Source organism: Tiliqua scincoides, chromosome 2 (genome assembly GCF_035046505.1).
Source record: "Tiliqua scincoides isolate rTilSci1 chromosome 2, rTilSci1.hap2, whole genome shotgun sequence".
NCBI lineage: Eukaryota > Metazoa > Chordata > Lepidosauria > Squamata > Scincidae > Tiliqua > Tiliqua scincoides.
The window spans coordinates 56433172-56458862 of record NC_089822.1 but is presented as its reverse complement, the minus strand read 5'-3'; the positions used below and the strand labels follow the sequence as shown (position 1 = coordinate 56458862).

The 25691-nt window shown below is 41.5% G+C and overlaps 1 protein-coding gene across 2 annotated transcripts in view; it reads left to right on the top strand.

The window, feature by feature from the left end:
* Positions 1 to 25691, top strand: part of MARCHF3 (membrane associated ring-CH-type finger 3) — a 141132-nt gene that overhangs the window by 2472 nt on the left and 112969 nt on the right. The window contains exon 2 of one of the 2 annotated variants that reach the window (XM_066616722.1): positions 10324 to 10421. The exons of the other annotated variant lie outside the window; for it this stretch is intronic. The gene's annotated coding sequence lies outside the window, so the exon portion shown is untranslated. The remainder of the gene's footprint in view (positions 1 to 10323; positions 10422 to 25691) is intronic. 2 annotated transcript variants of the gene reach the window in all.

The window sequence follows — 25691 nt, the reverse complement described above, 5'->3', positions numbered from 1 at the left end:
GTAGCAAGAGAATATTTGCTTATATGGGGTGTTTATGAGAACTGAGAAATGCTCTGACTATTGTGATTTGGAAATAAGTCTAATAGATTTCAGTTGTACTTGCAACCATGCTGCAAACTGCGAGGCAAGAAGAATTTGTGTTCAGCCTCCATAATTAATGCTGTAACACAGACCCTTTGGAAGATCCTTTCTCTCATTGGAACTGGGGCATAGGAAATATTGCCGGCACTTCTAGGTTCTTTGCTTTCATGAGAGAAAAGTGCAGTAATACCCTCGTCTTATGGTGGAAGCAGTGGGACAACCTTATATAAAGTAGCTATCCTTTAAGCATTATTGCAGAGGAAATATGTATGCTGGATTGTACAGCAGATAGAGTAGGATGGAAAAAGGCAGAGCCAAAGTATTTTTTTTTTTAATGGAATGCAGGGGTGAACTCCACATGACATGGGTAGGCAGGTGCAACAGGGACTAGGACCATGTCTGTGCCATCACAGCATAATTGGCACCTGTTGCATTTGGTCAGAGGTGATCCCTATATAATAGTGAAACAGATGAGATGGTCTTGTTTTCGTTGGAGATGAGTGACTTCTTCACAGCATCTGCATATGTTCCTGGAATACATCTACCAATTTAAGTTTTGGGTTCGCATTTGAGAGAAAAGCAGGCTAAAAATTGAATAAATAATAAATTCCAGAAGCAGCAATACCACACAACTGGGACTAGGAGTGGATCCTTGGACAATGCCATTTAGCTAACTCATCCTTGGCTGCAGTGCAGAGTTCTCTGGGGAGAACCGCAGCATGTGGAAATGCCCTAACTGTTCAAAAGTACATAGCTTAGCCATTAATTTAAAAAGAAAACATCTGAATCTTAGCTGTGAAGCTGAAAATACTGTCTGAGGATCTGAAGCATTGGCTGTTTAACCATGGTAAAGAAAAGGGCAGAGCATGCTTCAACATTTTACGACCCAGTAGAAGGCCTTGAATCCTGTTCAGCCTATTGGGCATTTGCTGTTGCTGGGGTATTTTGTGCAGTGGCTGTTTGTGTTTGTCTTGGTGGGCAGTGCGATGGGTGAATCTGTTGCACACATCTGGTTCCCCAGAGCTGCCTAAATGTACAATGAAATAAATGTTTAATGTGCGTGTGGTGACACCATGCTGTTCAGTGTGCTTTGGCATTGTAAGAACAGGCTGTCTCATTTCTGCATATCCCATGTCTTTGTAATCTGTTCTGAAACATTTATCTAGCCAAGCTGTTGCAAAACATTCCAATATTGATTTATCAACTTGGAAGTGATGTACTCCAAGTCTCAGCTTGAGGTTAGCTTAGTTTAATTTCAGCAGTAACTCCACCAACGTCTGTCAGGGCACAGGCTCCCAAGAGGTCAGAATTCCAATTGTTTGGAGAGCACAAATGGGCTAATATTTCAAAAGTTTGTTCAGTTTTCTGCAATCCCCAAAATGCATATTGGGAGACTAGCGTGATACCCATGTTTTGCTATTGGAACACGGGGAGAAGCAGAGCAATGCTTCCTGTGAGGGAAGCTAGACTGCACCACACAGCTCTTGAGCCAGTGCCCCTTTCTAACTCACCTCTCACTGGAACATGGAGATAAGCTGAGCAGGGGCTGGTGATAGCGCAAGTTCTCAGGAGAAAGATTTGTGAAAATCTTGGGACAGCAGAACTTTGCACTGAGCCAGATATACACTTCATTTTACTGTTCAAATGCTAAAATGACTGTTGTTTTACTGTTACTACTCCTTGCCATGCCGACTGAAAAGGGATTAAGTTCAAAGGGCCAGCTTGGCTTCAGTTGCCATGTTGGCCATAGGCCTCTCTCAGGCTTTAGCACAGGGGAAAAAACCAGCCAGGCCTAAGTAATAGGAAGGGTTCTATAATTAACCCTCCCCCAAATTTTGATTCACCCCTGTAGGGATTGATTAGGGTGAAATCCTGAATTTTTTTTTAAGCATTTGTATGGGTAACATTTGTAAGCAAAAACCAAGTTGATATCTCATTGGGCGTAAGAGATATTGAGGAACCCGTGAAAACACATTTTACCCCTTTCTACCCCCTTTGAGGTCAAATTTCTAAAAACCCCTTCTTAGTGGGTTCTTAAGTCATGGAAGGAATATAATCCCTGAATTTCATGTTTCTGGGTGTAGAGTTTGGGGTTGGGCATTGATGAGTCAGGACCTTTGTCTTTGTGTGTGTGTGTGTGTGTGTGTGTGTGTGTTTGTGTGTGTGTTGATTAAGTAAAAAAAAATTATACAAGTGCAATATGCAGTAGCTTAAGCTATAACATATGCTGATAATCTTGCTGCTTCTCCTGGGGTGGGAAGAGAGAGAGACATTAGGTCAGGAATACTTTTAAAATACTACTTATTTTAACAGATTAATATCTTTCCTTTTTCTATAAAAACAGGACCAAGATGGCTAACAATTATAATATCAAAATCTGAACTTGAGAGCCTTGGGTTCATGTCTTCCTTCCACCATGGATTTTACCCAAGATACACTGACTGAATGCAAACATACCAATGGGATGGCCTTTCTCATTTTGCCACTGAGACAAATCTCTGCTGCTTGTTTTGCAGACTGTTGGCTTCCTCCTTTGCCAGAGGCAGCTGTGTTCATACCAGCTCCCTAGGGTGGATGAGCTGAGAAGCATGACTAGAATCTTGGACATGGTCCCTAAGCACAAACTTGCAGCCCCTAAACTGCACCTCAGATTTACCACCCAAGTCCCCTTAGTAGGAATTTCTGCCTGCCTTACAGTCAGGTTTGTTTTCACTTTAAATAACCAATGAGAGAACAATATGGAAAGAATTGGCTTGTGTAATAAATAGATCCATATTTGTAAAATGGTAACTAATTAGCTGAAGCTTGTGGCTTGCTGTTTCTGTATCATGTCTTCCAATCCAGATTGGCTTTGCTAGCCAGCCAGGCTTCCTTTCATGTAGAAGCGGTCTTCTGCTGAGTCAGACCACTGCCTCCACCTTTTTCAGTAATGTTTGCTCTGGCTGGTGACAGCTCTCCAGGATTTGGACAGGGCTGTTTCCTAGCTCTACCTGGAGATTCCGGGGATTGAACCTGGGATCTTCTACAGGCAAGCAAGTGTTCTTCCACTGAGCTACAGGCCTTATCGCATGTGTGCGTGTGCATGAATGAAGCCTGTGACACACTACTACTTGCAAAGATGTACAGCAAGTTCTCACTTAAAGTTGATGAGCTCTTGGAAACTGCAACTTTAAGCTGTTTCCAAGCTTAATGAAATGATAGCGCAGTCAATTTTATTGCCGGCTAACTGATGTATGTAAACAAGAGTTATGTTCCTACTTCATATTTCTGGTCACAAAAAACATCACCAAACTTCTAAATAAAGACCCAAAACAATGCTATTATTAAACGTTGAAATAAACGTGAGCTTTCCATGCCACAGAAAATCCTTAAGAAATCCTTAATTGACCCCAATAAATAAATAAAATATGAGACTGGGGATGCACTACTGACCCCACTCTGCCTCTCAGGACCTGATCCACCTACCCCTTGCCCTGCCCCACCCATCCTGTTTCCCCCACTTCTTGTGTCTTCACAACAACCCTATAAGGTAGCAGTCTAAGCAAGGCCAGCCTTGGGAGCTGCAGGGGAAGACACCAAGATGTGGATGTACCGGATCATATCAAGAACTCGGTTTTGATGAGGCAGTACCATTACTGGATTGAGGTCATGACCTACAGGTTGACCTACAGGTTGAACAGCCCCAGGGACTGGGGATGACTTGCTAAAGGTACCTAATTGTACCTTTACAATTAGAGATTCAAACTGGGGATTTCCTCATTCCTAGCTTAGTTTAATCACAGTATTCTAGTGACTGGGAACACCATCACTGAATCTGATTAAAGGATACCTTTCTGTTGTACTATTGCAAATGCGGAGAACGTTGTCTTTAAAATAGAACTGCTTACTGAGTTTCTGAGCTTCATCGGTGCTCTGATGATAGCAGAGGCAGAAGCCATCAGCCTTATCTGTCATCTGATACAGAAAAGATGAGGCTGTAATGCCAACCTTGAATAATTTTATGCCAAGTGAAGCGTGTACATGAGTGGGCACAGGACTGGACTCCAAATTAATTTGTGGCTCTTCGGCACTGCTGAAATGAATGAGGGCTTTCTGAATCAAATTTCAACTTTTTCATTGCCTTTAACAGATGCATAAACTTGCACCTGGGCTATTTTGACCTGATCTGAAAACTGCAGCTTCAGCAAGTAACTGGGGTTTATTGACCACTGTGCTAAAGCATTAGCACAAATGACAACATCATGCCAGCTTATGTCAGCAGCATCATGACAACATTATGGTTAGCTTACTCCAGCAGGTACACTGACAGAAGCGCTTAACAGTTGGGTGTGTGCATGATAATATCTAACTAAATTTTGTATGAATACTTTGACAAATCTTAGTGGCCAGTGTTTCATGTACAGTAATTGGGTAGATGAATTTTGAGTGCCATCCCATTTAATTTTAATTGATTTGAAGCTTGATTGCATGATTGGTTTTTCTAGGATTATAGCATCTTAACTTGGCCCAATCAAATCTGCTCTCTAAGCAAGGGCTGTTGAAGTGTGTCCTTGGGTAATTATGAGCCGTGGATATCTCTGTACTGCTAAAATGACCATGTGAAAAGATTTGAGCCCAAATAGAATAGCCCAATGGCAGCCCAGCATTTATATCAGACCATTGTGTACTGGGAGTAATCTACAAGGGCTGTATCTATAACTCCATGAGTATTTCTGCCAGTGTAAACAAGGGATGTTTATTTTGGTTAACAGCTCTAAAATAGTTTGAATACCCTTAATGGTATATGGGTCATTGAATTCCAGCATAATCAATGCTAGAAAGGTGCTTAAGAAGTGACATTGATAGGCAACCACATGACCAAAACTCCAAATCAATGCATATTATGGGCATTTTGCATGATTTTTGTTTGATTTTATGTAAGTGAGTGAAATGTTCGCCAGTTGCCAAGGGTTGTCACCTTTGTCAAAATTATAGCAAGGCTAACTTTTGCCATTAACTTGTGCTTACCATGCTTGTTTATATTGGCTGACAAGTGTGCCATGCTGACAAGTGTGCCATGTGGGTATACTTGACTTCACATGAGTCTATCATCCATAAGATGTGAGCTGACCCATGTTATTTTTGAAAGCTTAACGAGATATAGGAATGGAATTTCTGCAGCATCTCCAAAGAACTCCATGTGAGCAATATATGGCATGATGTGAGACTTTGGGCACTATCCTGCCCTTCACTATCCGGCCCAGGAGGAAGCTGGGCCAGTGCTCAGAGAAACTCTGGCATGCGGAGACCCAACACAAGCCTCCGCGTCGACTTCCCCTCTCTGGCTTGTGTCAGCCCAGCTGGGCCAACACAAGGAGGAAAGGTAGGTGGGGGAGGCATGGAGGAAGGTGTTCCTGGGTGGGGGGAGGGTAAGTGGTAGGCAGCCCTGGGGGCAGGCTGTTCTGCCGGATCCCAACCCCCGTTCCCAGGGAGATTGGAGAGGCTTCAAGCCGCTCCGCTCACCTCATACTTGTGCCACCTCAAGAGGTGGTGCAAGCCTGAGGAGACCCATAGGGGCCAGTAGTCCTTACCCGGAGGTAAGGGTAAATGTTTCCCCTTGCCTCTGACTGAGCTGCTTATGACCCCTATTCTGCGCTGGATACTTCTTCTTGGCTTGCCTGTTCCAGCGCAGGATAGGATTGTGCCCTTTTACTTTTAGCACTAGGCTGTTTAGAATGAAAGTATTTTCTGGTTGCCTTCTTCTCCCATTCCTGGTTCCTCAGGCTCACTGTCTGTGGTTTTTTCACATTTTTATACCGCTCTCCCTCCAAGGAGCTCAGGGTGGTGTACATAGTTTATCCCCTCTTTTTGTCCTCACTACAACCCTATGAGGCAGGTTAGGCTGGGAAATAGTGACTGACCAAAGGTCACTTGGGAAGTTTTTTGGCTGAGCAGGGATTTCAACCTGGATCTTCCAGGTCTAAGTCGAACTTCCAAAGCACTACACCATCTTCACTCTGACTTATGTGTACACACACCCATAATGCATGAATTTATAGAGAAATGTTTCTAAAATGTTATGGTTTGTGATTGAGTGGGTCACGCAGTGAGCTTTGTGAGTGAGGTGAAGCTTCTGAAGAACAAATTCTGAATGCAATCCACCTTTCCCTGCCACCAGTTAAGAAATTACTCTTAAGTCTGAGGAGAATTATTGGATCATCCCTTCCTTCATTGTGCCATGTAGGGGTTGTATTTAGGAGTTGGCCTCTGATGCATCCTCTTGTACATGTGGAAGAGGCTGCATTCATCAAAGCAGTTTTGGATTCTGGTCTAAGCTGTGTGCTTCATAATGCTGGGAGATATATCTATGTAGTCAGTGCTCACATGCTCTTTTTCCTATGGATGCTGACATTTTATTGTAGTTTCACTCATTTTCTTTGTCAAAGTGTGTCTCAAATCTGGATTCGCTATGTACAGTGTCTTCCATAATCTCTTTTTGTTGGGTAACGAAATTGGAAAAAAGTAATCGTAAAGTAACAGGCAATGGATAAAGCACACTTGGCCTGGATTCCTGCTGTTTGTTAAGATTAGTAGAAGACATTTATATAACGGGTTGCTAATCCTGTATAACAATAGTGCTCTTTGCCATTTATTTCCTGTCTTGGGGAAAAAAAATACTATTTACCATTTCTGAATTCAACTTTGCATTTCCTGCTATGTCCTAGCAATAAAGAAGGGACTCCCTCCAGAAAAGTAGCTTTGCGTGTATCTGTGTCAGTGGAAACCGGAGTCAATGAAACTACAGTGGTTTGTAATGGATATTGTATTGACTAATATGTAAGATTTCATTGCTTCTAATTTGCTTTTTGTTTTTGTAATGATCCTATTGTATTTTTATTGTCTTAAGCTGCTCCAAAGTTTCTATGAGCACAAGAGTGAGATATAAATATATTAAACACATATGCAAAATGTAAGTGGATGTCTTGGGAAGCTGGGCCTGAATCCTTTCTGATACTTGGATGAAAATGAAATTTTGTTGCTGGCCCTGGAGTGAGTTTGGTAAGGCAAACCATAGGGAGAAAGGGAGTCATCTCATTTTCAAACCTCACAAAATAAAGCTTAAAACATGCAGGACAAACTGAGCCAGAAACCAGGGATTTTTCAAGTATCCACTAGGTAGAAATACAGTAGAAGAGAAATTACCTTGCTTTACCAGGGGATGTATGCGTCATGGTTCGAGCTGATGACCATATATTTGAGAACAAACAAAAACATTCTTTATTTATTGTTCAAGGTCCTCAGTGGTAGTTCACATTTAAAATTCTGAAGAGCAGCTCTCCCAAGGTGAGATTGAATGGTAATGGCAAAAAAGCCTCTAGGATCAGTAAACACAAGCTTCGCATGAAATTGCATAGTTGAATAATTGGTGCAGAACAATGATTTTAATGTATAAAAAGGCATGCAATTGCCTTTTAAAAGAAACATTTGTTTTTCAAGGTGATGTTTTGTTTTTTTTTAATTTTGTGTGAAACCCCTAGGGTATTTCAGAAACTGTCCCAATTGTTTATGCAGACATGTACACTTGTATCTTCTCTGTTTTGCTTCCCAGCAGCTGTCAGGGTTTGTGCCCATCTAGGCTTCCATCATTCCATCTACTTCTGAAGTCAGCCACCTTATATGATAGTTTTGCACCCAAACAGGGCCGCCCCTTAAGAAGATGATGCCTTCTGGGTACTCATGGCCAGAGGTTTCTTTATTTATATTTATACAGGTATTTATATACCGCCTTTCTTTGGTCGTCAGATTTCTCCTCAGACTTTGATCCAACACGATTTACATAGGCAGGCTGTTCTAAACCCCCGTAGGGATTTTTACAATTAAATAGTTCTAGTCTTTCATAGAACTCCTCCTTCCAGCTGGATTCCTTCCCGGTCTGGCCTCTCTCTGGCCCTTCGCCTCCCACGCTCCACTTGAGGGCAACTCCTCTCTGCCATTGAGGGTCAGCTTATCGTCAGTTATCAGCGTGTCGTCAGTTCTTGGATACTTCCGGTTGTTTTGAACTGGCAGCCTCAGATCTTCAGGCATACAAGGTGGCAGCTCTACCAACTGAGCCAGAAAAAAACAAAATCCAAAGGAGGCTAATAAGCCCCCGAAAATCATGCGGGTTGACCACACAAGTATGACTTACTTACTCTGTTTAGTTACGACGTGTTTTCTGTTTGCTTCTCTTTGAGTGTTAAAGGGAAAGGTTTGGATCCCTTGAGAGGTTTCACTGTCTGTAGAAACATTCAGTTTTTGCCTTGAAACTTCCTCTCATTGTGTGGAGAAAAATTCTAGGATCCTTTCTTTTTGGCATGAGTACAAGCATGCATTTTGAAGGGCAATAGAAGTCTGAGTATAAAAGAAAGAGAGAGGCAGATAAACAATGAGAACTGGCAAGAGACAAACCACACCGTGTGGGAAAATGGCTGTTCAATGATTAAAAACAACAACTTCCAGCTAACCTACTGGTATGATACCAAGCATATTTTTCTCTGAAGTAAGCTCCACGGAGCCCAGTGGGACTTACTCAGTACGATATAAGTACATAACATTTTGTTGTGGCCCCTACTTGTTCTTCTTGAACTTCTGTAGTAGTGGCCAGTGTTCACCTTTAAACTACCCTCAAACTTACAAAAGTTAATGCAACCCATTTATGGTTCTGTACATATGGAGCAGGGTTCAATTCTGCTTGAAAACTTTATTATCTGGCCTCAAATTTATCTTCTATCCAGAGCACAATGTAGGAGTTTGTGTGACTTGGTGTTGAGGGGAATCAACCAGTGGCATCGCTACGGGGTGCAGGGGTGTACAGTGGGTTATGCTCACAGGGGGGTGACACCACTATTGACCAGTGCCGATTTGCTGCTCCAGCATTATCTATCAAAGCCATTAATTGCTGGGCAGTGAGTTTCTGGAGCTGGCCTATGGGTTGTTCATCTTGTTGTAAAATATGAAGATAACCTCTCTTATATACTTTGACTTATATTACTCTTTCATAAACCGTATAGAAAACAAAAGCCATTCCTAATGGTTGACCATAATCCATTTTGTTTCTGCATTCTGCTGGAATAATTGGCTCAATAGCACTGTAGAAAATAATAAGAATCTGTTTATAGCCCCCAACACAACTGGTTATTTACTGCTTTTTACAGTAAAATTCACATTGAATTTAGTGGAAGGAGGCTTGAGCTCCAAACCTCCATAGGCAACAGTAGATTAATTCAAAATGCTCTTGGGTACCCCAAGCAATGACAGTAAAATAAGTTCTTTATCAGAAACTTACTTATTCAGAATACTTTCTGCAATGTATTGGAGCATTATGATGCTCTCTGAGGAAATTTAATGAAAAAGTATATTAAAGTAGAAACTATATTTTCTGTATTCATTTCTTGGTGAGAATTGCCTGTTTTCAATGTACCCATCACACAAAAATTTACCATATTATAAAATTTACAATTTATAGAATTGGATAAGACAAAAAGAAAAATCTCAGTTTAATTGGAATCTCTAATACATGTTCATTCCTGCCAGTGGTGGGTTCATGTGCGGAACTGTAGCCTTCATGATTTAGAACAACATTTTTACTTGCTAGCTTTTCTGGGTGGTAAAACAACATGAATTCATAGGAGAGAGAGAGATGGGCTCACATATGTGCATAGCTGGAATATTTGTCAAGTAATTTGAGCAAACACTCCTTGATAAAACCAGAGCAGAGCATGTGCTCGCCTCCCCTCTCCATGTGCACATGCTGTATTTTGAAAATGGTTTTATGATTCACAGAAGCAGCTGCTTAAGAGCTGAAATGGCACCAGAGGTTTTTAAAAGCCATTTAACTAGGTATGTACCAGAGAATGCTTCCATCTGTTTTCAAAGATTTGGTAGAGTTGAGCAATGGGAACCACGTAGACTTCCCACTTCTTAAACATGCAGACAAAACCCAATAGAACATATAATATAGGGCTTCACTTGGCTGACTTTAAACCGCTCTGCGTCTTGCAGTACTGCTGTAATGGAGCTGTAGCATCATTAATGAACAAGGGTAAAAATCTGCATTAAAAACTGGGAAATAACTAGAGTCAACTAACACAAAATCGCATTTCATGGTAGAAGCTAAAATGCATTTTAACTCCTGGTGAGTTAAAATGGAGAGGCAACAAATGGCTTTTCTTCTTTGCCAGCAGTTAACAAGCATACCTTTTTTATTTCTTTGTTATTTTTCAGGTTTGGGCCTCCTTTTAAGTCAGGCAAGCCAGTTTGTGCTTTCTCACCACTGCTAATCTAAAACTGAGCAGAAGCAACTCTGTCGAAAGGCTTCAGAGGTATGAGTCCATCACACGTGATCTGTATAGAGTTGCCTTTTCAGATGAAGTGGAAGAGAGAGAGAGAAAGAGAGATAGAGAGATAGAGAGAGAGCTGGGAGCATGCCTAAACTTCACATTTGTCTTACTGTCTGTATACCTACATGCACACGGTTTTGTGCATGTGTAGGCTCTCTGTATGATCTGGGGCGGACAACTGAATGAATAGGCGTTGAGAGTTAACAGCGCACTTTCTGTTTCACGCATTGTATGTACAGGTGGGTCCTCCTTATCTGCAGGTTTGGAACCTGCAGGAAGGGGCCCACAAAGAACTTCCAGAAGTGCCTTCTGGTTGCATCTGGATGTGCTCTGAGATGTGGGGGGGCTGCGCACGGCCTCCCCATGCCTCCGAACACTTCCATGTGCAACCAGAAGGCATTTCCAGTCACGTCTGGGGGTCCTCTGTGACCCCCCCATGCATCTTGGTTTCTGCAGGTTCGGAATTTGTGGGGATCTAGGAATGGCTCCCCACAGATACTGAGGTCCAACTTGTGCATTCAGTGGTTGTCTGAAAAGAGCTCTATTTTACTTTAACAGAAGATAAGGTTGCCGAAATGCTTGTGAACTACTGTAATTTGAGTTCTCGTTACCTGTGCTATGCGTGGACTTCTATCATGTTTGCAGTGGGAGTGGGGGTAGTTATTGGCAGAAATGACTCATGTTTGGGGTGATAGCAGGGCAGAGGTTATCTAAATGATGGACAGGAGGGAAGAAGCTAAGAATACTCATTTATTCCTTGATTCTGGAGAAAAAGACTGTAAATCTTAGCCGATTTGAGATTAACTCCAAGAGGGAAGACAAACACAAAGGCTAATTCCGCTATGACCTTTAATAGACTGTTAAGGTTTGAATTGATACTCTCATGAAACATAGGGGAAATTACATATATGGAACAAAGTTAACATAGACTGGTCAGTGAAGATATTCATTGCACTTTACAAAGGGCAAGTAAAAAGCGAAAAGACAGATCTTTGCCCCAGTGAGCTTGTAATCTAAATTTTTCCAAGAGGGGAAGACAACAGAGCATGGAAAGTCAATACAGAGGCAAGGGTTACAGAATAAGAATATACAAAACTCTGAAAATAATGGTATGCCATATTAAAAACTCATTTCTTCCCAGCCCAAAGGTTTACACATTTGATCCCTGTTGTGTATATGCAACGTCGGGCAGAAATGGCTTAAAACCGGGTCCACTAGCACAAGTATGTTTAGTATGATGGAATGTGCTGTTTATGGGAATAGACAAACACTTTGAGTGGCTGTTTTTATCTTGTATATAAACTAAAGGTTATTCTGTGTCAATGAAATTAAATTGTAACATGAAAATTTCATGTTTCAGATTTGAGCTTTCAAGCTCAGACAGACCCATAAAGCTGAACAAAGGAATCACTCAAATTGAAACTGGGCCAGGAAATGTGGTTAAAGATTAAAACCTGAACTTATGCTTCCACTCCAGTGCTCCTCTTTGTACAATGTCATAATCTGAGAGAGTGGGCAAACTATCTGAATTCACACCTGTTGGAGAGAATTAGCAGAACAGTCTTTGCTCAAGTCAGATAATATCCTTTTCAGTCAGAAAAGGTAACTGAATACTTTGAATGTGTCTACTGCTGCGATCATGAGACATCTGTGTTTGTGCTGTAAGAAATAAGCAGTTGGCATGGGGTAAACTGAAGGTGAACTAACCTTGCAACTAGCCTGCTAGTAGTACTGAGGGGTCTGAAGGCACTTCAGACATGTGCTTCGTAAATGCTCAGAAACACGAAGACAAATGGGAAGGACCTGAAATCAATGGTTTTTCACATGGTACAGTTTTAAAACCAGTTTTATAAATGTAAGGATTTATCTGCAAGAAATCATGGCCACAGGTCCCTTATGGAACTGGGCTTTGTATGCCTCCAAGCCCCTCAGGAATTGTTCCCTAAAAACAGAGTTCACCTACCTTACCTTTTTGGTAATGTGCGTATTTATGAGCAGTTGTCCTAAAAGGCATAAAATAGCTATAATCTGCCCTGAACCAGTGAAACGGGGTGGATAATTTAAATCAAATTGCCAATTTTTGCATTATTTAATTTGATATGTTGGCTTTTCTCTTCTCCCCCCCCCCCCACCACTAGTTTCACACTGCAATTGAGAACTGTTGTCATCATAGGCATGCAACAGATTTATCAACCATGGTTTGAGGTCTACTGTATTCATGGCAAAATCATACAATCTGTGTTCATTAACTGAAGCTGCAATTTTTTTTCTGAGGATCGGCCACAATGAACACAATAGGATTTGCTTTCAGATAAACACATAAGAACATAAGAACATAAGAACAGCCCCACTGGATCAGGCCATAGGCCCATCTAGTCCAGCTTCCTGTATCTCACAGCGGCCCACCAAATGCCCCAGGGAGCACACCAGATAACAAGAGACCTCATCCTGGTGCTCTCCCCTACATCTGGCATTCTGACTTAACCCATTCCTAAAATCAGGAGGTTGCGCATACACATCATCACTTGTACTCCATAATGGATTTTTCCTCCAGAAACTCGTCCAATCCCCTTTTAAAGGCGTCTAGGCTAGACGCCAGCACCACATCCTGTGGCAAGGAGTTCCACAGACCGACCACGCGCTGAGTAAAGAAATATTTTCTTCTGTCTGTCCTAACCCGCCCAACACTCAATTTTAGTGGATGTCCCCTGGTTCTGGTATTATGTGAGAGTGTAAAGAGCATCTCCCTATCCACTCTGTCCATCCCCTGCATAATTTTGTATGTCTCAATCATGTCCCCCCTCAAGCGTCTCTTTTCTAGGCTGAAGAGGCCCAAACGCCGTAGCCTTTCCTCATAAGGAAGGTGCCCCAGCCCCGTAATCATCTTAGTTGCTCTCTTTTGCACCTTTTCCATTTCCACTATGTCTTTTTTGAGATGCGGCGACCAGAACTGGACACAATACTCCAGGTGTGGCCTTACCATAGATTTGTACAACGGCATTATAATATTAGCTGTTTTGTTCTCAATACCCTTCCTAATGATCCCAAGCATAGAATTGGCCTTCTTCACTGCCGCCGCACATTGGGTCGACACTTTCATCGACCTGTCCACCACCACCCCAAGATCTCTCTCCTGATCTGTCACAGACAGCTCAGAACCCATCAGCCTATATCTAAAGTTTTGATTTTTTGCCCCAATGTGCATGACTTTACACTTACTGCCATTGAAGCGCATCTGCCATTTTGCTGCCCATTCTGCCAGTCTGGAGAGATCCTTCTGGAGCTCCTCACAATCACTTCTGGTCTTTACCACTCGGAAAAGTTTGGTGTCGTCTGCAAACTTAGCCACTTCACTGCTCAACCCTGTCTCCAGGTCATTTATGAAGAGGTTGAAAAGCACCGGTCCCAGGACAGATCCTTGGGGCACACCGCTTTTCACCTCTCTCCATTGTGAAAATTGCCCATTGACACCCACTCTCTGCCTCCTGGCCTCCAACCAGTTCTCAATCCACGAGAGGACCTGTCCTCTAATTCCCTGACTGTGGAGCTTTTTCAGTAGCCTTTGGTGAGGGACCGTGTCAAACGCCTTCTGAAAGTCCAGATATATAATGTCCACGGGTTCTCCCGCATCCACATGCCTGTTGACCTTTTCAAAGAATTCTATAAGGTTCGTGAGGCAAGACTTACCCTTACAGAAGCCATGCTGACTCTCCCTCAGCAAGGCCTGTTCGTCTATGTGTTTTGAGATCCTATCTTTGATGAGGCATTCCACCATCTTACCCGGTATGGATGTTAGGCTGACCGGCCTATAGTTTCCCGGGTCCCCCCTCTTTCCCTTTTTAAAAATAGGCGTGACATTTGCTATCCTCCAATCTTCTGGTACCGTGGCCGTTTTGAGGGACAAGTTGCATACCTTAGTCAAGAGATCTGCAACTTCATTCTTCAATTCCTTAATAACCCTTGGGTGTATGCCATCAGGGCCCGGTGACTTATTGATCTTTAATTTATCAATGAGGTCTGAAACATCTTCTCTTTTAACCTCTATCTGACTTAACTCCTCGGTCAGGAGGGGCCGTTCGGGCAGCGGTATCTGCCCGAGGTCTTCTGCCGTGAAGACAGATGCAAAGAACTCATTTAATTTCTCTGCCATCTCTAAGTCTCCTTTTATCTCCCCTTTCCCTCCCTCACCATCCAGAGGGCCAACCGCTTCTCTGGCGGGTTTCCTGCTTCTAACATATTTGAAGAAGCTTTTATTATTCCCCTTAATGTTGCTGGCCATGCGTTCCTCATAGTCTCGCTTGGCCTCCCCTATCACCTTCTTACATTTCTTTTGCCACAGTTTATGTTCCTTTTTATTCTCTTCATTAGGGCAAGACTTCCATTTACGGAAGGAAGCTTCCTTGCCCTTCACAGCCTCTCTAACTTGGCTGGTTAGCCATGCGGGCACCCTCCTGGATTTAGTGGAACCCTTCTTTCTTTGCGGTATACACCTCTGCTGGGCCTCTATTACTGTTGTTTTAAGCAGCCTCCATGCACTCTGGAGAGATTGGACTCTTTTTACCCTCCCTTTCAACCTCCTTCTAACCAGCCTCCTCATTTGAGGGAAGTCCGCCCGTCGGAAGTCAAGGGTTTTTGTCGGAAGTCAAGGGTTTTGACAGTGCAATTTGACAGAATTGCACTGTCAGTCTTTTGACTTAAGATACATTTCATGGTGCCTCTGTGTTTCTGAAGAATGCTCAGTCATGCCCTAAAATCATGTTGTCATGAAATAGAACTGTTTTGATGACAAGCATGGGATTAGCCAACTTCTTCCTGTGTTAAGGTGTTCTTGCTCTAAGGGCTGTTGTAGTGTAGTCTATATCCTCGGCTTGTTCTTTAGGTATTACAAAAGATGTTGAGTCTGTGCACCTGTGGCTGAAATATTGCTTATATCTTAGTACAGTCTCATGAAATTAGATGAGGGATTCTTGCTTGCTAAGTGTTGTAAGTACATCATATATAGTCTTCTAGAAAAGCGGTTCCCATCTCCGAATGGGGAGCCAAAAATCCACATTTTCCTCTTCTACTTTGTGAATCGTAATATATAAGTGATAGTCTACAGCACTGCATTTATGTGTGAGCGTATATCAGGATATCCAAAATGAAATGGGTAATAACCTGTGTTTTGGGAAAGCAAAGCAACTGGAATTTGAAGTTCCAGTAACTTATTGCAAGATCAATCCAATATAGGACAAACTCACTGTTGTCAATTAATAATAAGGATTGGTATTATGTTTGGAATTAAGCCATTCCTTAATCCAGGTCAATATGTAGAATATACTTGATTAATCCAGAGCAATCAAGCCAAGGCTGTAATCTGGTACATGCTTACCTGGGAATAAGTCCCTTTAAACTCGGTGTGCCTCTCTTCTGAATAGGCTTGCCTATGATTGTCCTATAATACTCCATTCCTAGACTAGTCTGAAAGGGCAAGAAGGATTCCAAAAGAATTGATTTCACTCAGTGTATTCAATATATTTAGAAAGAGAACCTCCACGTTAAACCATACCTTTAATTTAAAAAAAAAACACCATTCGGTCTTTCTGGTCTCTGTTTTTAAGAGATCCTGGCATTGCTTCAGTGAGCTAAACTATGTAATGAGGCATGGTCAGCTTTTGACATTCAAATATCTACTTCTTTTTTACATATCATATTAGTCCTTAGAACACTTCTGTTGATTTATGAGGAATATGCTTGCCATTCTCTCAGTGTATGTGCCTGCTCACACCAAAGCTTTGTTTGGAGTACTAATTCTGCTTTTGGATAATGCCGACTTCCTGAACCCATGGCCTAGATTTTGGAGTCTTCATATGCCTTGTTGCCACCCTGTAGTTATGGACCCTGCCATCTCAAGTTTTGAACTCCTGCATATGTAATCTGCCTGTGTGATCTTGTTTCTGCAAATGATCTTACTTGCTTGGTTAAAGGTATGATTTTTGATTGGTATCAACTTGGACTACGGGATGTGTGAAAATATGCCCCTGCATAAACAAGACTGACACCTGGTAGGACTTAATAGTGCATAAGTCCGTAGGCTCACATAGGCTAACCCCTGCTAATTGGGTAAGAGGCACTTTTTCAAGTGGGTGCACCTTTTTTTAGCAGGGGGGGGAGTAACTGGCCCACCTCACCCCAGCACTGTCTGTTCTAGTGGCTGTCTGCTGGTATTCATTTGCATCTTTTTAGATTGTGAGCCCTTTTGGGACAGGGAGCCATTTAGTTATTTGATTTTTCTCTGTAAACCGCTTTGTGAACTTTTAGTTGAAAATCGGTATATAAATACTGTTAATAATAATATGTATGTACACAACTGGTTGAGTGTAATGAAACAAGCAGTTCAAAACATACTTATTCACCTGTCAAACTTTGGACCTGGACAAATGGGTTACAATCCAGTATCTGTGTCTGTAGTCCAGAAATGGAGGTTGCAAAACCAAAGTTTCTACTTACCAAATATAAGAATACCAGGTAATAATTCTTAGTGTTTTGTACAGTATGTTAAGTGTAGAAAGCACTGTTAAGGATCCCACGTAAGATGACAGCAATGCTGTAACGTAAATTTATCCACATTTTTATACCACTCTTCCTCCAGGGAGCTCCGAGTGGTGCATATAGTTCTGTCCCTCCTTTGATCCTCACAACAACCCTGTGAGGTAGGTTAGGCTGAGAGAGGTTCAAGGGTTATCCAGGAAGCTTCATGGCTGAGTGTGGAACCTGGATCTTCCAGGTCTAAATCCAACTCCTAAACTACTAGACATCATGACTGTAATTAGTACTATTATCCCTCTATTGCAGCTAGGGGAAACTGAGGCTCAGAAGGTGTGGCTTGCCTACTACCTTGTGAGTTCTTGACAGAGGTGAAATTTGAACAAGAGGAAGTCCTGATTGCTCTGCCCAATGTTACCCAGTTTTCCAGCTTCAATGCAACCATGCCAAGGAGGCCTCCTTAAGGGAATGTTTGTTCCCTTACCATGGAGCTGTGTTGCGGCTGCATCTGCACTAGCAAATTGGATAGGATTGGGTCCTCAGTCTCTTAGCCACTATGTTGCATCAGATCTCACCTGAATATCAGAACTGATTCACTCTAGAAATACGCCAATTTTAAACTTGTTTTGCACACATTTACTGTGATCTTGTGTGACATTATGCTGTCACAATTGTTAACCCCCACCATAAATTGTGTTACAATAACATCATGATGCTTTCTCATTCAGGTCACTATAACTGGTATATGTATGCTATCTATAGAGGGATCTTCATTGTGAGAAATGAAGTCTGCATCTTCATTCCCTCAACACAAGGGCATTTATTTGTAAAACAACTGTGCTTGATACAATGTAAGGTTATGATAAAATTTCCCTGACAAATTGCAGACAGTACAATGCCAGCAATGTGAAATATCTGTTGTTGTTAAACATAATGATATCATTGTGTAGTAGTTCCCGTTTCTAAGAATGGCAATGCTGAAAACAAGGCTTAATGTTCAGAAGGCACTTTTAGTGCATACACTAACACGCCAGTCCTGCCTTTCCAGCCCTGGTGCAGCTGTGCCAATGGGGCATTGTTCCCTGACCTCTGGACTGCATTGGTGCTGGTAAGTTTGTTAGGAATGAGCTGTTTGTCTCTAAGACACATACTACAGTAGTTCCGTTCCAAAGGTTTGTCCTTAATTTGGAATGCAGGTAGGTCAGAACAGCATGATCCTACCTGTGCAGAAGCCCCAGAATCACTTGCATTGACCACTGTTAGTGCACTAAGGCCTGCACCAGATGTGCAGTTATTCTGTGGGAAATTACATCCATGAGTTTCAGCACATGTGGGACTTGTAAACACATGTTCACATCAATCCAGGGGTTTATTTGTAGAAGAAAATCTGCACTAGTGCCATGAATCGTCCTTTGGCAGGTTTCCTATGTCTGCATGCATCCCATCAGCACTTGCCATTTGAAAGGGGTGGGAGTTTTCACCTGAGGGTAGTAAACTTTGTGGTCCTTCAAGTGATGTGGCAGCTAAAGCAGTGCAGCTGGATATTTTAGTATAATTATATGATGCGTATGGAGAATTCTGCCAAGCCCAACTATTATGGGTTATGAATGGAATAATTTCATTTCCTTTGTTTCACTTGTGGAGTAGGGATCCCCTGAAGGGGGCCCTTTCCCCCCCCCCCAAATTGGGACCATTTCCTTTTGGAACAAGTATAAGATTTAACACACACATTCCCATAGGAAAAATCCAACATGGGTGCATGGGCAAAAGCATACAGGGTCATGGGAATGGGAAAAGAGACAGAGGTCTAGATACAAAAACTTGGGGAAGCAAACAAAAGGCATTTTAAAATTCCATAAAGTGATCCATTTGCAATTTATAAAAAAATGTTTTATTTAGATATTCCCCAAGCAGCTTTAGTCTAAACATTTACATAAATAAAATGTGGATGAATAATTAAGACCTAGTAAACAGTATGTCAGTGGGTGACAAATTGTTATTATTCCCTGACTTAATTTTAGCAAAATCCGTCTAACAACAAACACATTGGCTACAGACATAATATGAAATTCATCAATCCGAATTAATAGGGAAGCTCCCCCCCTCCGATTGATATGTTCTTTAATAGAAGAATTCCTATTCAAAAACCTGTGCTCCTCTCCCTGCTTCTGAGCAGGGAGTTCCCCAGTGCTCATTGGGGAGTTGCCCAGGATAACCTTACCCCAGTTCGACCCTGGGGTCACCATGCAAACGATTAGCATGCTATCCAAGCACAATTCATCACAGTCAATGGAGGACAGGCAAGCACACCTCTATATTCTTGGTTTTGGGGACCACAACAAGGAGGACTCTTTCAGCAGGAACATGGGCAAAGGAAGGAAAGTAAAATTTACACATTGCATTTATTGATTTTGTATAAATTGTTGTTTTTAGAAAATCAAGTCCCAAAACCCCCTAGGACGGGGTGGCCAACCTTTCACCATTAGGGCTCCTGGACCTCTAACAATTGTGTAGATGAGGGAATTTCAGCAAGGTGCAGCTTGTCACCCTGATCCTGCTGAAATTCCTTCTTGCACTCATGAATTAGTGCAAGTCTAAGCGGGTTGGATGCTTTTTGTTTCACGATGTCCCTGGAGAAGACCATCTGCCTTCTGGGAATATTTCCCATGCTCCTGTCTGACCACCATACTAAGTCATGGGAAACTACCATGTGATTGTGTCCTGAGTTAAATGTATGCTGTAAAAATAGTGGAGCACTTTGCATTACAAACTTTGTGTATTTGTTGACAAAACTTGAGCTTGCTGACACCATTGCATAAAACTATGTTTTGTGCTCTCAGGTCTTCAGTTCCTCATTGCAGAGGCGTCCCGTGCATAATTTAAAAAGCTAAAATTACTGAATTATTTCCTTGGAATTGAAGTATAGGTATTTCTTCAATCATGTGGCCTTGATTTACATATTTTCAAAATAGCATGATTTGCAAATTAATACTGGAAGTGTCATTTACACTGGCAATTTTTGAAAACTGGCCTGCCTCCGTATCTGCGGGGGTTTGGTTCTGGAACCCCCCTTGGTTAATTGAATCCAAGGATAAATGGATCCATGGATATTGATCTATGGATAGAGGGGACCCTCTGTAATGCAATCAAATTGGCTGCTAACAATCATTGCTGTTGGATACTGGCAACTTCCATGATGGGGAGTCTTCTCTAAAACCAGAAGATAAAAAATAAAGAAAATACATTTATAGAGCTTCTGCTTACCACTTTCTCAGTTTCCCTACTGTCACTTCTGTTTCCATCATTGCTTTCTCAGCCATTGGCATCAGTAGCCACTTCCACTCCCAGTGGTCTCCCTCCTTAACCCTCCTTTGTGCCATGTTGGGCAAGCAGCAGTTGCCAGTCATCAGCATAAGTGTTTAATTACTTTTCCCCTAGCCTACACCATTGATGTAGGTTTGTATGGGAAAAATATTTGTAATTTACTTGTATTTATATACACACTGATTTCCGAGAATGTAACCCACAAGTGAATTGAGAGGCATCTATACTGAATTTGGTGAGAACAAATTGTGTAACAATCTTAACACAGCTTTAAATTTATTTATTTTTAAATAAACTGAATTCTGGCCATATGCTGTGGAAGAGCGAGAGCAAACTTTCACTGATTTGCGATGCAAACCTATGCATATCTACTCAAAAGTAAGCCCCATCAAGTTCTGTGTGACGTTTTCCCAAGTAGGTGTGTGTATGATTGCAGCATGAGATTTTTCAATAAACAACAGGGGAAGGGCAACCTTTCCATGATATTTGTGTACCAAAACATACTTAATTAAAACTAATATTTGAAATTGTGAAATTATCCAAAGAACAACCTTAAGTTAAGGGGGAGAGAGAGAATGTGCCATGTGCTGCCTGTGATGGCATCTTTTCTTGTGCCAATTTGAGTCTTAGCTTTGGATGCTGATAGAAACCATCCCTTTATGCTAGATTAAGCAGTTGAATCTGTGCCCAAAATGCCTGGAGTTGTTTGGATGCCTAGTTGGAGGCATGCAGCGACAATTGAATTTGAAACTATTAGAAGAGAAGTATTCACTGACTCCCAAACAGCAGAAATAACTTTCTAAGCTTATGAATGTAGGGTACTCTGTGCGGTGTTGCTGTTACCATTAAGAAATATTTCTAGGCTAGCATTTTGTTTGCCTAAGGTAGTTGTGTGGAATATGTATGCCATCAAACAGGCTCCTGATTGCATATTCTGTCTACATTTTCCTCCTGTCCTCAAGAAGATTAAGGGGGCACATATTATTTTGAAAGTGATCTTCTAAGTTTGAATTAAAACACCTTATTCAAGTCAGACTAGATGACCTAGAATTTCCTCCTTTTCTCTCTGTTCCCTCTCTCCATTGCTTGCCTCCTTTTCAGAGCTGTTGGGGAAGTGAGTTGAGCTCCTACAAAATATAGCAGGACATCATATTGGTCTGGATGAATGATATGATAGGATTTTTTTTTGTTTTTTGAGCAGTGTCTGATTTGGCTTGGTATAAGTGAGAGAGGAATAGTTTGTCTGATTGAAAAATAGATTTTTACCTTGGTCTGTCATTCTCTGCTACCATGAAAAGGTTTCGGCTTTCTTTAGACCATTGACTTGCTTTCTGGTGTCAGAAAACACATTGTGGGGAGGGGGGATGAACTACAAGTACATTATCAGGGCAGTATGATTGTTCTCCTTGGAGGGTACCAGTTTTGCTACTTTCCAGAACTGAGCAGAACTGATGTTGAGTTTAATTTGGAGGAAAAAAGTCATAGTGATCAATCGTTTAAACATGAAGATAAAATTTAATGACTGACTAATAAAGCAGAGCTCACCTAGACCTTGATGCAGAGAAGGAACTTTATTATGTGCAGCAAATGAATTGGTATGGAAATGGTACTTTGATAGGAGACTGACATTGGAGAATGACAGTATTTCCATAGAGGCCTGGTGGCTAGCTAAATCCTGAGAGTTGGAAGAACTATGTTATATATTACCTTGGCTCTGAAAGTGGCTTTGGACAAGTTATTTCTTGGGACCTTTGCAGACTGCTTGGAAAACCAAGTTTATCTCCTTGAATGCTCCTTTGGCTTTAACCCCAATTCAGTGGCAGAAGAGCAGTATCTTGTCCACAAATCATGGGAGGGGCTGAAGTCTTATCTCATTATTATAAGAGAGAAAGGGGAAGGGGCCACTTGCATGCCATGGTGAGGCTCCCTGCAAAACTTAGTGCTTTGTACCCCCTCTACCTATGCCACTGCTCTCGCTCAGCTCTAGCCTTCCACATATTTTTTTTTCCTTTTCCAATCCAGGGAGTGGAGGAAGGAGGACCAGCAGTGGAGGCAAGTAAGTGGAAAGAGATGGGTGTTCCCCCCTGCCCCGTCTACTGTCTAAGCCTAGGCAACCACTTCAGTTGGCCTCATGGATGGACTGGCTCTAGGCTGAAACCTCAGTTTTCTTTTCTGTGAACCAATGAAGAGGTCTGTTATGAGGATAAGTGAAAAGAGGAAAGAACATAAGAACAGCCCCAATGGATCAGGCCATAGGCCCATCTAGTCCAGCTTCCTGTATCTCACAGCGGCCCACCAAATGCCCCAGGGAACACACCAGATAACAAGAGACCTCATCCTGGTGCCCTCCCTTGCATCTGACATAGCCCATTTCTAAAATCAGGAGGTTGCACATACACATCATGGCTTGTAACCCATTATGATTTTTTCCTCCAGAAACGTGTCCAATCCCCTTTTAAAGGCATCCAGGCCAGATGCCGTCACCACATCCTATGGCAAGGAGTTCCACAGACCAACCACACGTTCAGTAAGGAAATATTTTCTTTTGTCTTTTCTAACTCTCCCAACACTCAATTTTAGTGGATGTCCCCTGGTTCTGGTGTTATGTGAGAGTGTAAAGAGCATCTCCCTATCCACTCTGTCCATCCCCTGCATAATTTTGTATGTCTCAATCATGTCCCCCCTCAGGCGTCTCTTTTCTAGGCTGAAGAGGCCCAAACGCCGTAGCCCTTCCTCATAAGGAAGGTGCCCCAGCCCAGTAATCATCTTAGTCGCTCTCTTTTGCACCTTTTCCATTTCCACTATGTCTTTTTTGAGATGCTTTTTTGAGAATCTTTTGAAAGATTGTTTTTCCTCCCTAACTCAGGACAAATTAAACTGTGAATCCAAATAGATAATTTTAAAATAGACATGATTTAGAAAATGATTTTAAAATGTACTACCATACTCTCTGTCATTCATGTACAGAGTAAAGCATCTGATATATTCCTTAATATGCCCGTGGCAGCACTGTGTTTAATCCACTTGGAGTATGAATGAAAAATTATAGTTTTCAGACTCATAAATGACAGCAGTACCTGCAACAACCAATCTAGCTGCATCTAGCTGATTCCTTCATAAGTATACTTCTTCTTTAACCAAGGAGTTTTACGTTGAGAACTGTCTGTCACCAATTAGCTATTTTGACCTTTCCAGGGCTCTTGCGTTGTCCTCGGTCATAAAAATAGACAGCTGCAGTCATTGACTAGGGGCATGTATTGTTGAAAGGAACACTCTGTGTCACAATAGATGAGGGTGACAAAGTAGGAAAAAAACTGTTCAATCAATTTAACGGGCTCTGCTCCCTCAGGGAAGACAAGGGTTAGAAAGCTGAAAACTTCTGCATCGTTCACTTTGAGTGTGCTCAAAATGAGAGCAACCATGGGCAGCTTCTTACCTGATGATTTGTACTCTGGTATGGTACCCCAGGGCAATGTGCACGTAAACTGTGAATGGTGTATGTATATAAAGAGCCATTTAAAATACACAAAAGCTGGTTCCATTGAGCTCTTCTGTGCTTGTCCTTTCTCTCTGTATATATCTATATATAGAAATACTTTATTTTGTAATACAATTTGTTAAAGAAAAATATTGCACATGTAATTGCAGGTATATGCACTTAGTATTTGGGTGCACTTAGTTAGGTGAGTACAAAATACGTTAGATTTTGGTGTAACTCATATAATTGAGGGATGAATTGCAACAGAACAGTGTTTACCATTTGTTCACATTGCTTTTCTCTGCACTATCTCATGTCCATGGTGGCTACCTTGCATGTGTGACAACCTTAAGGAAAGCCGAGAACAGGATTTTTAAAAAATGGGGGGGGGGGGGGAGGGTACAATAATATGAAAGGGAAAAAAGACACCCTCCTAAAGAGACAGTCAGGCCATAGAATCTGCAGAAGATGATGAAAGTCAGACCAAATCACAAATTATTGTTGCATATTTTGTGGTTCTCATCCCATCTGAGTCTGATGCATGAAATTCTGGAAGGTGCAGATGGACTTATGAAACTTTTCCACTCTGTGGAAACCGTGTTAGTTTTATACCATCAATTAATCATCAAGTGGAGGATACCTATTCACAAGATAAAGGTAATGTGTAGAATTACAAAGTTACTGTTTGTGAGAAATCCACATCAGGCAATAGCAAGCCTGACTGTAATAATTGTTATGAAAGCATAAGCAATGTAAGATGTTTTACTGGAAGATGTGTTTATACAGGCTTAAATATTTGATCTATCAAACTGATAAGGATTTTTAAAAAAGATTCTTGTATATAAGTACCATGTATAAGACATGTCAACAACAAAAATATCCATGGTTTGTATGGGTGAATATTTGAGACATTAAGAATACAATAGTTGCTTTAATTCTCCTAACTTGTAATCTATACACTGAGTTTAGTTAACAGTGAGATCGTCTAGGTGGTGTTTGGGAGCCTTGGGGAAAAAAATGTTGATGCTAAAAATAAAATGTTGCAGAACATTGGAACAGGCACCATTGATTGATTTCTGTCTAAATCATTTCCAGCATAATGATGCCAAAAGTCTGCAATCAGTCTGCCAGATCTACTTACTGCAAAAGATAATTCAAAAGCAAATCAGATAAACAAGGCCAGGGCTTTATTACTTGATTTAAAAGGTAGATGTGAGTTAAAAGTGAAGGTTTTGTTTTCAGCTGGTTTGTGTTTAAATAAACTCTCCCTCTGGCTACTTTTTGTGACTCAAATTATTCTTGGGAATGTAATCATTACAGTGTTCAGCACTATGAAGCCATTCTGGCTTCAAATAAACCTATGACTGCATAGTTGAAATCATTCCACAGAATAGGGCTGCAATGCTGAACCTAGTAACTTGTGAAATCTCAAACATTCATTTTTAAACAAAGTTTCTAGCTCTTATTGCTGGGGATAAAAATCCCAGCAGCATACTGTTTGTCTCTTTAGTGTTCATACTGACTAGACTCTCCATGGAACTTTCAGAAGCTAGCAGTTTTGGGCACAGTTCTCTTCATCTCTGTTACCCCCGCTAGACGCCTCTCTGTTCCAGGCATCTGTTGCCCACAAAATAACCCAAACATGCAATCCAAATGCAAATAGACAGCAGGATATAATTGGCGGATCTTTTAGGGCACAGCTCTTAACCCACTACAAATAGCTTTCTGGGCAAAAGACTGCCCTACTTCTGACAAAACAGTTGACTATGAAAGTGTCTGCTCAGGGCTCTGTTGCTGGGTGTTCTCGTACAGGTACACTCTTGTTGGAAAGGTATATTTTTGGCAGGCAGAATAAGATTTATGAAAAAAAAATTGCACCATGAATACAAATATATATTTAGCCCTGCACAGAGCTGCAGTTACAT